Here is a 15,610-nt window from a genome sequence, read left to right as displayed (position 1 = left end):
GTGCACTGAGGAGGGCTGAGATGTACGTGGACCGAGGTGACCTGCGTGCTTTGATATGACGGCGAGCTTTGCACTGTCGTCTTCGTTCGTTAGGGAAACATTTATCTGATAGTAAAAGTTTTGTCGTCAGTTGATAAGAAGTTTTTGAGATGGTCGTTGTGTGTGGTTTGCTGACGCTGTCATCCTCTGTTATGAAACGCTTTCTCTTTAATTACCCTTAATTTAAAGAAAACAAGTAAAGTAATGAAACACTTTAACCCTGTCATGCTGGTTTAGTTTGAACTGGGATGGATGGTGCTATGACCTCTTGTCAGTGGATTATTTTCTTGACCAATCAAGAGCGACTCATTTCTGCCAATAGGCGTGGTGCTCCTCTTGGCTTTTTGACACCATACGTTCATGCACATATGTGGCTTTTTGACATCCTACGTTCATGCACATATGTGGCTTTTTGACATCATACGTTCATGAACATATGTGGCTTTTTGACACATCCTCGTACTCTATTTATCACCTTCAACATGTTTACTAGATTTCATTCTGGAGCTTGTTTATGCTGCTTTTTTTTCTGATATTGTGATTTATTATGATCAGTTAACAAATTCTTTAATAATCTGGATCCTTGAGATGCTCATCAATCTGTCACATAAGCTTAGCGGATAGGTCTCTTGTTATTCAAACACATTACTTCCAAGTTCTAAACAGTTTCATTCCCCAGGAAAATGTATTTCAATCAGTAAGGGAAAGAAAAATATCAATACCCTTTATATTAACCATCTGTATAAAACCAGTCTTACATGAGTGGCGGGTTGTCTGTGATATTTTAGGAAGAAGTTACAAATATGATCCCAAATTGTTTGGTCAGAAATTCTGATTTTTGTAACAAGATGGGAGACTGAAGGTGAAGGATGAAAAGCGGTATTTTGATGTATTGTTGTTGATGAGAAAGCATTGACAAAGGACAAACTCTATTTGAAATTATTCCTGGAACCACTCAAGGGCTTCTGAGTTTATTCTGCCTGAGCCTTCAGCAGCCTCAAAATTGCTGTCAAATACCCCCCCCCCCTAAATTATTTGCAAGTTATTCAACTAAAATTGGATTTTGTATTTGACAAGCATGCAGGCAAGAACAAAAACATCATTGTTAGAGAACTTCCATGCTACTAAAATCACTAGACATTTAAGATAATGAAACAGAAGAATATCATTGGTTTTATTGCCTGCTTACACAGAATGCTGCATATTACTTAAAAAATTGGTAATGTTTCGTTTTATTTTTTATAATGCCTGAAATCACCATGTCTTAAGTTTGTCAAATCTAATTACCATTTGTCACTGACTTGAGTTTAACTCCTACAGCAGTAAGTTTCAAGTTTCTTATCATCATATACACAAAAATGAAAATCTTCTCAGGTTCAGGTTCAGTTCAACAGTGCTCATTAAATATGTATATAAAAAGGAAAATCACACAATTAAAGCAAAATGATAATCTTAGTTCAAATATAGGGCTAAAATATGAATATAAATAAAATATATAATGAGTAATGTAAATGTGTGATAGAAAGTATTTAAAATGGATAAAGTGTAAACAGGAATGTATTATATAGTTATAGTACATCTTAGAAGTATTTCTGTGAACTAAAGACCATATGTGGATGCAATTTTTTTAGCTAACATTATGAGTAAAAAGGAAGGACCGTAGGAAGGCTGGTAACCAGCAGACTGCGCCGACAATGGGTGCAACAGGCCTCCAAACAACCCAAATGACTTCACTTTCTACTATTCAGTTGGCTATTTTCCCCCCAACTGTCTCAAATTCTGGATTAGTGATGATGAGTCCTAACTAAACTGCAATAAAGCATAAATAGAGTGGAGTTATGTGGGAAAAAGAGAGAAATGAAGTAGGGCTATATCATGGTATGAATGAAGGAAGTTGTTTCTCTTGACCGAATTAGTTGAATCATTATTTCTCCATCTGTCAGTAAAACAAATGACAAATGACATTTTGTCTTTTGCCTTGGGACTGAGTTTTATGGAGAAGTACTCTTACTGTACCATTGACAGACCCAACACGTTGACCCTCAATGTGTTTTCAGTGCAAGTACATATTCAGTAGAGGGCTACTGCACATTTATATTTGCCATACTCTAATTTTATTTTGAAACACATTGTAGAATTACACATATCAGACTGGATCCAAGTGAGACTGGGATTTCAACTGCAATAAAGTTGTGTGTCTGTCTTAAGTAGAGGATTGAGCCAGAGGTGGAAGTATTCAGATCCTTTACTTAAATAAAAGTAGCAATACCACGCTGTGAAAATACTCCATTACAAGTACAAGTGCTGCATTGACAATATTTAAGTAAAAGTATTTAAGTATAATTAGCAAAATGCATCAAAAGTACTCAATACAGAAAAAACTACCCCTATTACTATACTATTAATGCGAGTAGCATTTACTGTCGTAGTTGATCAAGCTGGAGCTAATTTAAGCTATTTTATATACTGTTACAGTGCATCCAGTTTTATAAGATCTTCACATGTTTTGTATTTAAAATCTTAATCTGCAAATTAACCAGAAATCAAAGCTGTAATAGAGTAAAGTGTACAATATTCCCTTCTGAAATGTAGTGGAGTAGATGTATAAAGTAGCATGAAGTGGAAATACTCAAGTAACTTAAAGTTGTAGGTAATTACAGTACCTGAGTAAATGTGTTAAGTTACATTCCACCACTGGATTGGGGACAGTTTAAACCATAAAATCAATATGAAGTTTCTTTTTTTAAGAATACAACTTGAGGATATTTAATTACTTAATGCAATAATAATATTGTATAAGTATTGTTTTATATGATGCTTGCTATTTAATCAATCCCTCTTTAGTAATTCTCTCGGTTGGATTCAGTCGAACCTTAAAGCAGTCTTTAAAATATTACTCAGCTGCCCAATAAATGATGAAAGAAATCAGAGCCTACAGCTCTTTCTAGTTGAAGTGGTGTTTGATTTTCCACCTCTGTATGCTGATAGAGAAGAGCTGGTCTGGTCTCAGATAGACGTGATGATGTGTTAGACCCCAGACGCTGATCTCACTTCTAGGGGAGCCACTCCAGTTAAGTTATGAGTTATGTTTGAATGTGACCCATTGGAAATTTCTGAGGAAATAAAAATACACTCTGAAGAAGCTTGGACAAATATGGAGTGATGTAATATCGTTCTCCTTGTCTGTATAGGAAACAAATATACTACATAAACAGCAGCCCTTTAAAATGGGATATTTTTCTCTAAAAATCACTCAGAAATGGAAAACTTCATACCATACTTCTGCATTCAGTTTCATGTGTTATGGATAAAAGTCCATAATGTTGTATCATACGATGCATACACTGGGATTTTAAGTTTCTTTTTGTACCTTTGAGATTTAGGAAGTCACTGCATCAGATCCCAGATTTTGGACAGACCCCCAGGGTTCAACATTAATGTAATTCCCCAAAGACAATTATTTACTTGCCCCTATACAAATTGTTTTCTTTATTAGCGGTTATCAAATAACAACAAGGACTAAGGACAAAGACTAATCTTAATCTTTATTTAAGTATATAATCTGGAGTTTTGCCCACATCCTCTAACACCACCTAACTAAACTCCTATTTCCAGGATAATTGAAATGCTTGCTTGCACTTGGGCTCATAAACTTTGTCTTTAACCGCTGCCATTTTCTCACCAGTGCCAAATCGGTACTGCGCATGTGCAACGCTCAGAGATGAGAAGGAACCGGGATGGCTCACTCCTTAGCTCCCTCCAACATCAGCTCAGGAAAAATCCATGTGTCTATTTTTTGCCACTTGCCAGATTTACTAGACTGATGTGGCATTTTACTCTTGTAGAGCGGCATGGCGTAAAAATGTCCACCCCCTGAGGATCTTAGAGACATACTATGTAGTCAAAGTCCTGGTTCGAATCCAGACAAGGACTGTTTCATGTCATTCCCCCCCCTGCACTCTCCCCTCATTTTCTGTCAACTCTCTACCAGATATTTTCAATTTAAGGCAAAAAAAAAAATGCCCCAAAAGTAGCTTATTTAAATCCTAAACAGATTCATGTTTGGACAAATTGATTTCAGTGGCATTTTGAGCCTGTTACAGTGAGAAAGAGAATATATCTTGATTTGACATTAAATCCATTAGAATATAAAGATGTTTATTGCTTTAACCCCAAATTGTCAAACTCCTCCTATACTGTCTGTCAGCTGCTGTAGTAACCGTTTAACCAAACACCAAACTCATTTTTAACCCCATTCCTCACCTGCGCTTCATCTTAATTCTAATCTTAACCCGAAACCAAAGTGCTAATCCTAAACACTAACACACACACGCACACACACACATCCATAAATCTAATGTCACCTCTACTCCAGCAGCCTGTTTTCCCCCCAGAGGGCTTTATCAGAGCTGTGGAGGGCTGATTGGAGGAGGCAGCAGTAATGACTGCAGGTCGTGAGGTCACCACCCTGTTATGATAACTAAACTCTGAGGTCAGACGCCCTAAACGGCAGCGTGCCCCGAACCCTCTGACTGCTGATGACGCCTGATAACAGCAGATGAACACTGCTTTGTCATTTTAACAGTTTAAATCAAAATTCATCCATTAATGGAATTACATTTTTGGGGGGTTTTCCATGCCAGACACCAACCGACCTATCCCAACAACCAAAAAATATGTATTTTTATTTTAGGATTGTTTTGCATTTATCTTGCAATTGATTTGAAAATGTTTAGTTTAAATTGTAGTGGAATAAATTTGAATACAGTATATACACGTACAGTATATATTTCACTTCTACCAAATCATATTTTTAAATTGTAAATATGTTTAATGCAAGTATAGTTTAGTACAAACAGTAAAATTATCAGTAATCATGTTTCAAAAATATTATACTTGGCTCTAAAAGTAGTCAGAAATTGTCAGATTTGAAATACATTTATAATTTCACTCTGCACATAAACAAAAAGATAAAACCGACAAGATATTTTACCAGTTTTTTTGTTTTATTTTACAACTGAAAGTGAAAGCTCACTTTTTTTTTTGGGCAATTTTGCGTTTTTTAGTTTGTTTTCAACACCTCATCTTCATAGTTATGATAACCATGAGAGGGGTAATTTTAACGTGGATTAACAAGGTTAATTAACATTAAGACACTTGACAAAATTGTTAAATCAACCCACTCATGTCAGAGAATGTTTATATATTTTCCCATAAAGTTTGACTGAGTGCAGAATGACGTCTGGGGCGATGTAAACATCTCAGACAAACATCGCAGTTCTTATATTGAGACTCCAGTTTATTGCTGAAGAACTACTCTGTGTTTCATATCAGTAACATTGCAGGTTTCTTTCTGCTTCTAGTTTCAAAACTTGCTTTGGGAATTCATTACTTTGGAGCCCTGCAGGTATCTTGTGTGCATAAGATAAAAGAAAGAGGATTGATGTATGATGTTTGGGCTCTCAGGTACATGTTTTCTTGCACTTACCTGGTGAGATGCTGGTGAGAAGTTGTTTTCCAAAGAAGTATGTGCCATTTTACCATTTGTGGGCTTGTCCAGTGTGACATTATGTAACAAAGCTAGTTTAAAATGTAGTCGGCAGCCAGAAATACAGTATGAACATGTTTAATTTGTGGGTTTTTACATCTTCCCAGACAGACAGACGGTCAGATATGCAGACAGACAGGCGTGCTGGTAGTCAGACATGCAGTGGAGGCAGTCTGACTTCTACAGACGGTCAGAGCACATGTATAAATCTGGAATAATGCTGATTTCTTACTTTTCCCAAATAGGACTGCTAGCCTGGCAGAAAGGAAACAAGAATTATTCAATCAAACAGCTCTCCTTCCATATCCAGATTTGACTCCAGCCGCATAAAGCTCGCCGCATAATCCTTTTATCAAACCCTCCGATGGAATACTCTTATTGGAAATACCCAGAGAGGGAAATAATATTAAGGTCATTTTCTATCTCTAGTTTATTTTCTGCTCTCCGTTTTTTTATCTTGAGACAATAATTACTTCAGGTTTTCGGATGGAGACCTAACTGCTGATTATGAATGTTCTCTGACCACTGAGGGAATCTCTGCCCTCATCAGTAATAACTGAATCAAATTGTCCTCTTTTTAAAAAAAAAAAAAAAACAGCATCTCTGGTAAAGTGTGTCCGTACTGTGCTGTGGCGAGCCTCCGTCAAGCAGGTTGGAGGAAAATGTAATGTGGGTCGGCTGGCGATGATGGCTGGTGGTACTAATATCTCTAAAGTGGTAGATATGGAAGCTGTGAGAGCTGCTGTTCTGTCCTGTCAGCGTTTTACAGCTTTATATCTCTGCTCCGCAAAGCTCTGCGTGTGTGTGTGTGAAGGTTTAGGTTGGAGTGTGCAGCTCGGGGTGATTGTTGTATTAAAACAATATTCCCCTGTGGATTATTTTAATTCTTCAAGCTGTTTTACCCCCCGAGGAGTTCAGGTGCATTCTGTGTTTCTCGTGTATCTCAATTTCAACAGCCACAATAACGTCAGGCGTTTTTATAACTGTTAGATGTCCACATTCAACGTGTACTTAGACAAGGTTTTCAAATAAAAAAAAAGGGGGGTTTGTTAACTAAAGTTGTATATTATGTGACACAGATATTAATGTGTAATCCAGCATTTTAAACCAGAACAAACCTGTCACTCTCAAATTGCACCCAAAAAGTTTCCTATTAAAAACTCCCTTGATATAGGCACATGTGGCAATGCAGAAACAATTTCACATGTGCTTTCTTTTTTGTTTTGTAAGAGTGTAAATTTAGAGCTTTTTGAGAATAAATATTTCAAAATGTTTGCAGATATGCTGTAGCAAATGAGGTGAATATTGTTTTGGACTGCAATGAGCACTTTCCAGAAATGTTTGGTCAAATTTCTCTAATAAACGTATGCTGAACTCATTTTCTGTCACCAGATTATGTGGGAAAACTCAATGGGGGGCGAATACTTTTCACAGCAAGAGATGTGCTGATAAATGCTTATTAATTAAATGATGCTTTGTTCTCTGTCACATAGTTCATTGTAATGAAGATATTTTTCAAGCAAATATGAGGCTCTTTTATGTGTTTTTAATAGTTTTTGGACAACAATGGAGGCACAGATCTATATTCTACAGTATATTGGCTATAGCTACACAGACAATACTTGAATTTATTTACAAATAAGGATAAATTCATTGTTGGTTTTGGTCTTCAGATGGAATGGTTGCTAATTAAAGGGGCATTGCACTGATTTTACACATCAAGTTCACTACTCAGCCTGACAACAGTTGAATAATGTCTACTATGGCTCTGGAGAAAGTGCTTCAAAGTTAAAATAAACCTGATGTCATCAGGGTTTAGTGGGATGGGTTTAGAGACTAGAAATTCATAACAGAAAGCCTTACAAACTGTAAGACTTATGCATTTACCATCCAGGGAGGGTCTAATGAGAGACGCTATCAAGTTGCACACTTGGATCCAGTGTTTTTGCAGCTTCAACCGTACTAGGGACTAAAAGTCAGGAATTCTTGGCCTCTGCTGCTTTGATTTTTAATTTAATTTTTTTTAATTTGTCTTTTATGAGACAGAAAGTGAAAGTGCTTGAGTACCGCCCCAACCCCCTTTGCCATGACCCCTTGTAGCTTGAGGTGCCACTTCAAAACTGCCACTTACTTCAAAATTAGGAGCAATTAGGAGTCTAAACACACAATTAAAGATGTTGGAGATATTCCACCGTGCTGTGACACAATCTGGTAAAACAAGCCAGTGGCAACTTGGGACCATTTTCAATTTTACAGAATCATTTCGTCTGTTTTTCAGTCAACCACTTTGGTTCAGACTGAAATATCTTGACAACTGTTGGATGGATTCAGACGAAATTTGTTACAGACATTCTTGGTCATTCATAGGATGAATCATACTTGTTTTTCAGTGAAATGTTTCGACAGTTATTGGATGGATTGTCATGAAATTTAAACACACATTTGTGTCTCCCTAAAGATGAATTGTAATTACTTTGGTGATTAAAGGACCAGTGTGTAGGATTTAGTGGCATCTAGCGGTGAGAATGCAGTTTGCAACCAACTGAATAACCCCCGACCACCACCACCACTACCCTTCCCTTTCCAAGCGTGTATAAGAACCTACAGTAGAACCTACGGTCCATTCACGCCACCAAATTCAAGCTGCCACTTCAACATAAGCATGTGAAAGTTCCTCTCTAGATCCAGTGTTTGGTTTGTCCATTTTGTGCTGATGTAGAAACATGGCGGACTCTGTGAAGAGGACCTGCTCCTTATGTGGATATGAAGGGCTCATTCTAAGCTAATGAATACACAATGACTCTTAGTTTCAGGTGATTATACACTCATAAAAACATAGTTGTGAATATAATGTTTTATTTCTGCCGACAGATGCCCCTAGATCCTACACACTGGTCCTTTAACATTTCATCTAGCTCCATCATCAGATCCCTACATACAGGCTCACAGAGCAGCTATAACTGTAGACTCTTACTGTGCGTTCCAATACCCATACTACCATACTATTTAGTATGCCAGAAAAAGATTAAGTATGTCCCAGTACATAATATGTCAAATGCAGTATGCCAAACATACCAGCATGTCCTACTTCATCTGGTCGTATTTTGCAGTATACAAGCCAGCATGCTTTTCTGGCTATTATGACCCACAATCCTCTGTGCAGCGGATGTATGAGCAAGAGGGTCAAAGTTCAAGGTGCAATGTTATGAAGAAGTATGTCCCAGTTGACTGCATACTGCATGCAACAGTACATACTTTGTAAGAGCAGCTTTAGTATGTACTAGAAATAAAAATAAAAAGTATGTGATTTGGAACACAACCTCAGTCTAGGTATTATGTAAAAGATATCATGTGCCTCTGTGTCCTCCGGTGCTCCTAATGGCATCTGCAAGATTTCACAGCCTGGAGGAAAACAACCAGTCAAACTAGGCAGCGCTGATCAAACATAAATTAATATTCTGTTACTGTAATGCCTATTTCTCACTTCAAATGTTTTCAGAAACATCTTGTAGTGTACTGTTGAGAAATGAGAAAGTTTGTGACCCGGCAGAGATCAAATTGAGGAAATACCAAGCACCGCCCACCAGCCGGAGCACAGCCAATAGGAACGCTCTCTCTCTGAAATGACCTGTTATTGGTCAAAGTCTCCCGTCACGGGCCCATAGATTTTTTAAAGCCTGAAAACAGAGCCATGAGGAGATGCAGAAGTCTAGTTTTCTCTCAGAGCACTTGAATTACAATATGCTGAAAGGTTATTATGGATTTTTTGCCCAATGACGCCAAAAACGTTCTGCATACTGAAGCTTTAAGATCCTGTTCTTACACTCTGTGCACCGCAAGTGGCATGTTGTCCCAGTTGTTTATTCCTGAGTCATAGAGTAGAACAGTTAAGTAGCCGCTCGGTGTGTGAGTCAGGTCTTCTTTATATCAGAAAGAAGGAAGAACAAAAAGAAGGCCTCAGTGCAATTTAAGGATTGACAGCGGTTGAGTTTCTGCCTGTGAAAGACGTTGTTTTGGCCGCTTGACCTCAGCGATGGTTACCATTTCATCACACTGATGGAATGACACGGCCTGCGACCTGGACTCTGATGGCTGGGTCAGTGGATCCAGGAATTAACTGACTCCTGTCTATTAGTCTTTCTGACCCCGAGTGGCCATGCCAGGTCCCAGACCGCCAGACCATCACTTCATCTTACATCCTGTAGAGTGTGATGATCTGGTAATGGGATAACAAGTCAGAGTTCGCTCTGCACTGCCTACCCCTCTGCTGCAAATGAGTGTGTGTTAGCGGGAAGGCAAGAGAGCTCTAAAGCTGTGTGTGTGTGAATACAGACCTATAATTATCCTCCTGAGAAAACAAGTGCAGAGTGAGTGGTCCATTGTGGAAACAGGATTATAGCCTGTGAGAGAACCGAACGCTCTGCGCTTTGTGTTGGCTAATGTTTTCGAGTTGAGTTGAGCTGCGTGTGTGTGTTTTGTGTTATCAAATCTGAGCTGTTTGATTTAACATGAGCTGGATGTGTGTGTGTGTCTGTGTGTTATCAAATCTAGTGGTCAGAGTGTGTCTCATTTTATCAATTTCCTTCCTGTCCATTCTGCTGAATGTGTGACTTTGTCGTCTTGGAATGTGGCCTAGTGTGGAGCCAGGGGCAGGTGGTTATTAATATGACAACACACACACACACACACACACACACACACACATGCAGGCAAACGCACCTTCTCTCACATTCAAACACCTCATTTAGTTTGTTTTGATTAAGGTGTACGACCCAGAGAGAGAGAGCGCGAGGTGCAGAGACAAGGAGAGTGGAAGAAAAGAGAAAGAGAAGGCAGGCTTTTCTTTCTCAGAGTTCCCCGTGTCAGTCGTGTAAGAAAGCCGCCAAACCAATAATTTTGTCAAGTTCTTTTTTTAGCGGAGCGGCTGAAGCGTCTTTGGATTGCCACATGTATAAAGGCAGCCCATATAAAGCCATTCACAGCGCTGAATGAACACGCCATCTGTGGGGCTTTCTTATTTCCTCTTCTCTTTTCTTCCCCTCCTTTTTCAAGCCTTGTAATCAAATTTGAGCAAAATCAAATGGCGGGAGGATAGAGGGAGAGCAGTGGGGGGGGGGAGGAGGAGGGTTCAATGAAAGTACCTTTTGTTGGTCTGAAACGAGCAAGTAATTTACAAAATGCCCTCCCTTTGTGCAGGGGGCTAAGGGAAGAAAGAAATCAGTAGCTTTTAGAAGCTAGGCCTTGCGCTGCGACGGGCAAGATAATGAAAGCCGTCTTGTGTTTGTGGGCTAGAGAGCATCTCAAAGGCAGACCGGGCCCCGGCTCAGGGTTAGCTCGGCTGCTGAAAAAAAAAAAAAAAACACAACACTCTCCTCTGTGTATGTGTGTGCGTGCGTGTGTGTGTTTGTGTGTTTGGCAAAGAGCGGCAAAACAGGACGGCTGTGCCCGGCTACTCTTGGCAGAGACACTCCGAGGAACAGACAGAGTTGTCGATGCCGAGGAGAGCAGAGGGATTAAAGAATGGTTTCACCGCCACTGAAGGCTGCTGATCTCCTCTTACCTGTTGTCCTGTTGCAGGTGCGTCTGGCCAGCCCCTGCATTCAGAGTTGCAACACCTCCGTAGAGAGAGTCTGGAGGAGAGATGAAGATGCACAGGAGGAGATGAGACATCCTGCAGGGATCATTGTGCTGAAGGATTACAAGGTTTTCAGCTGACTGTTTTCCCCTCGGCGGGGACGTCTCGGAGCAGAGCACCTGACTGCTGAAGGACACTCAGCGTTTACCTGCGTGGATCTGCTGCTGGATTATTACCTGAGTGACACCTGGGCAGACTACTGTCATGGATTATTTGCAGGTCCGACCATTTGGCATAAGAACATTTCTATATGTGCAAACTGAACAACTTGTAGACTTGTAGAAGAGTAACAAAATATGATAAACGGATACTGTATGATGCATTTACAGTCAGGTCATTTACCCACCTCACCTGAGATGTAGTCAAAGCAATAAGAACTGGTTATCTGTTTGACAGCCTAGAGTGTAATTAGGTGAGGTTCTGATTATAGATTAGTAGCACTCCTTCTTGAAGTTGAAATTATGAAAATATTTATTACATGTCATTAAAGTGCATTTAAATGTCCGCTGTCTCTGGCCTACAGATTAGTTCCTGGTCTACAGTGAATGGGCTCTTACCTGATGTGTCTTCCTGCGCTGCGGAGACGGGTGAGTTATGACAATTTATATGACAGATGTGTATTATTTCTGTCTTTTTTTCTTACCTTCTTCTTCGTCTATATCTCTTTCCCGCTACCTGTCTATGTATCTCACCAATTACTCAGTTGTTTCTCTGTGTATCTCTGATACAGCCATTGCCTCTCTCCTCCTCATTTCATGTGCTATCAGAAGTGCCTGAATTAAATCAGGGTTGTTCTCTGTAGTCTTGTCTTTATAGCTGAAAGAAATTCCTATTAAGTTTGTTTTCTTACATACGTACATGTCTACGTGTGTGTTAATACTTTTGAGGGCATCAAAAGTGTTGCGTGATATAGTGCTTAACTTTAAACCTATTCCTGCTCTGCAAGAAAATATCCTCAAAACTGTCTTTTTGTTGCTTTTGCGTTTTGTTTTTTCTTAAATTCAGAGATTTTATTGCAACAGGAGAACTTCAGTATTTGAGTTTGTCTTGGTTAGAGTTACAGCTGCAGGTGGTAATCATCTTTAACACAGTTAAACAGCCAAAGGGAACGCTTTTAATTCAAACTTGTCAAATGATGCCATATGTCGTGATGCTTCATGTTAGTGGTGATTGGATTGTTTTCTGAGATATTTTCTATTCTAGTATTGTGTAATAGATGAAAACAAACTTCTTGTCGCTCGTCCGTGATGAAACAGAATATAATTACAGGTTTTACTTTGCCGCGTGGTACCTGCCATTTGTCAGATAATCCAGAATGAAAATGTGAAAAGTATCTTAAAAGTTGTCAAATCGAAGTAGGGCTGCCCCCTCTTAGTCGATTAGTCAATTAATCGGTCGTTTTGTTCTTCGTCTACTAAGAGTTCTTTTGTCAATTAGTCGTTTTTTTAATATATTTTTCATGCTGAATGACTTATTTCTTAGAAACTTATGATCACATCTCTGGTAAACACACGGTTTAAAGTGGTGCTTTTGTTTGATTCTTTGTGGAGGAACTCAGTTTTACAGATCTGTCGATTAAATCACGTAATCGATTAGTCGACAAAATCATATCAGTGTTAGTCAACTAAGACTTCATTGGTCGAGGACAGCCCCAAATCGAAGCCACTCACGGATGGAGTTACTGGAAAGTTAAGGAGAACTACTGTAATACAGTAGAAGTGAAAACTGTCTCAGCGTAGCTTGCCATATGTTTTACCTTTTTACTCCTCAGATGTTGCTTTGGATTCGAGTTTAGAATACAAACTACAGCAAAACTCTGTGACAGTGATACTTAACACAGTTATTGGGGGAGTTGTTCTAATGTCTGAGTCCATTTTTCTGTGTGATGGAGCATTTCTGGCACAATCTAGTGAAATGTAGACAATATGATGCCACTTTAATACATTTTCTGTGACGCAACAGTGGATTGTGATGGCCAAACGATTGTTTTAGTGCACAGGAACTCAATGCAGCATGTTAGAAAAACAGCAGGCACTTTGTATTGAAAAACACGTGGAGTAAATCTCTATCTGAAGTAGATATAGATGACGCAGGTTGCCGGGAGGTAGGTACTCCCAAAAAGTAAATGACAACGTTTTTTATCACAACATCCATCCTTCTTGTGTCAACTGAACATTACATGTTCATGGTATCGAAAACTGAGGTTGATTTTATTACATTTTTTGTAGTAATTTTGCCTGGAAACCTTGTACTTCCACCACGTACAGTAACAGAACTTAAATGTACAATGAAATCAATATTTATCAACACATTTTATGCATGATGTCATCAAGTGAACAGGCCTATTGACAGTGAAATGGGAATCTGTGGGTGTATAGAGGGTTCATTATTTGAGATATTACATCCAAATGACTTTTATTTTGAATGTAGGATTTCAAGATGTGAATCAGGACAAATGTGTCCATTCCTCAGTAAAATCACCATGGTTGCTGTCTTACTTTAACTTACTTTAACATACATTTAATCAACTACTGTACTTTGCTGCTTCTTTATACTTCTGCTCCACTACAATTCAGAGGCAAATAGTGTACTTTTTACTCCAATACATTAGTTAATTTGCAGAGTCAAGAGTAATGATACAAAATATAATCAACAAGTAACTTATGATTTCTTATTATGGATTAAGATGAGATGAGACTTTGGGCTGGGCGATATGGCCCAAAGATAATATAGCAGTATTTTTAGTCGATATCGCGATACACAATATATATCGCGATATTGTCAAGTATCCTCTAAGCACTTCATGAGTGCTCGATTTTACCCTTTGATACATACAATCACACCAATATGATGATTCTTGTAGTCCCTGCAGCATATGTCTGCATTAAAACATTCTTGTTTATATTCATTAGTGGTTTAGAAATTTAGAAAACATGACTTTTTCTACATTGTGGTAATACTACTTTTACTCAAGTTAAAGATCTGCTACTTCTTCCACCACTGCTTACTTTTCTAGTAGTTTTTTATTATTTGATTATTTACACATGGAGCAGCTCCAGGATTTGTCTTTAGATGATGTAATACATAGTATGAGTTATTACACTCCTACCATGCCATTAACAAGAAAATAATGCTGTGTTTAAAGCTAAGCTTTGTTGCTTATGCCATGGCCACTGGAAATATAATGTTTCTAATTGGCTTTTAGGTTTCTATTAAAATCGCATAACAGGACACCTCAATTTGCAAAAATCTGGGCTATGACTGAAAGTACCTGCTATTGGTTACCGTCTTTTTACATCATCGTGCAAGGCATATTAAACCATGGCTAACCATAGCAACAGCTCTTAAGCTTGATGCTACCACATAATAACTTTAACCAATACTTATATAACAATTTTAACAACTTAATGCTTCAACCACACACTCTTGTAACAGCGTGCAATACACATTGCTAACGCCAGATCATTAACACTGATTCACCAGATTTTGTAATGTGTCGATGGCTCGATTTCTAGTCCACAGAAAAGAGAGAACAGGCTGATGGCTAGTTGGGTCTAATGGTTACTCCTCCACGACGGCCGCTCCAGAGACGGAGATGCTAACAGTCCGTCTCCGGAGTTGCTGCCTTCTCTCCTTCCGGCAAAGTAGTCTCCACGGGGTACGCTGACTAACTAATTCTTGTCTCATTTGTGGTCTGATAAACAATAAATTCATCAAATTCAGTGCCCCATATCGCTATTTTTCAAGCTACTGTAGCTGTCATATTTTAACACTTTCCTCATACAGGAATAGGCATGGTTTCGTCTCTCAGCCCCTTGCCCACATTTTTCAGCAGTGGATGCTCTTAGGCTCAGACTTGGGGGTGAGGCTACATTTTAAACTATTAAGCTTTATGCACTCGGTGCAGGCTTATGTCTCATTGGCGTAATGGCGACCTGAAGCGTTATACGCGTCAAGACTATTTTTTTCAACAATACACATGTAAACGCAAGGCTGATGCCCAATAAAAAGGCACAATAAATATATTTATCTACATGCATTGCAGCCTAGACGGAGCAGAGTGCTCTGCTCTCTGGCTCTGTCCAGACAGCTGTTTGTAATCCCACAGACTCTCCTTCACTTTTGCCCAGCAGCTGGGAAGCAAGACATGGGAACTTCTGGGGTATTTTTGCAGTGGTTATTCATGGGCAAACTGTTACCTACACTGTACACTTACTACCACTAACTTCACTGCTATCCTTTCCCTCTGCACCGATCGCCAACACCTGTGTGCCGTGAACGCAGCCACTTTGTCTCTCTGCCCCATTGAGCCACAATCACATGCATGTTGATGGGAAACTAGATCAGGAATACTACTAGGCCGATGTTTGCGGCTTACTTAGGCGTGC

At 39.0% G+C, this 15,610-nt stretch overlaps 1 long non-coding RNA gene across 1 annotated transcript in view; it reads left to right on the top strand.

Moving 5' to 3' along the window:
* Positions 1–11,153: 11,153 nt before the first annotated feature.
* The window catches only part of LOC119488415, a 174,117-nt gene continuing 169,660 nt past the window's right edge, over positions 11,154–15,610 (top strand). Inside the window, exons 1-2 of the long non-coding RNA XR_005206966.1 lie at positions 11,154–11,441; positions 11,746–11,809. This is a non-coding gene — a long non-coding RNA (uncharacterized LOC119488415). The remainder of the gene's footprint in view (positions 11,442–11,745; positions 11,810–15,610) is intronic.

The sequence above is a fragment of the Sebastes umbrosus genome, chromosome 5 (genome assembly GCF_015220745.1).
Source record: "Sebastes umbrosus isolate fSebUmb1 chromosome 5, fSebUmb1.pri, whole genome shotgun sequence".
NCBI lineage: Eukaryota > Metazoa > Chordata > Actinopteri > Perciformes > Sebastidae > Sebastes > Sebastes umbrosus.
The sequence above is the reverse complement of the archived record's forward strand: the minus strand, read 5'-3'. Positions and strand labels throughout refer to the sequence as shown.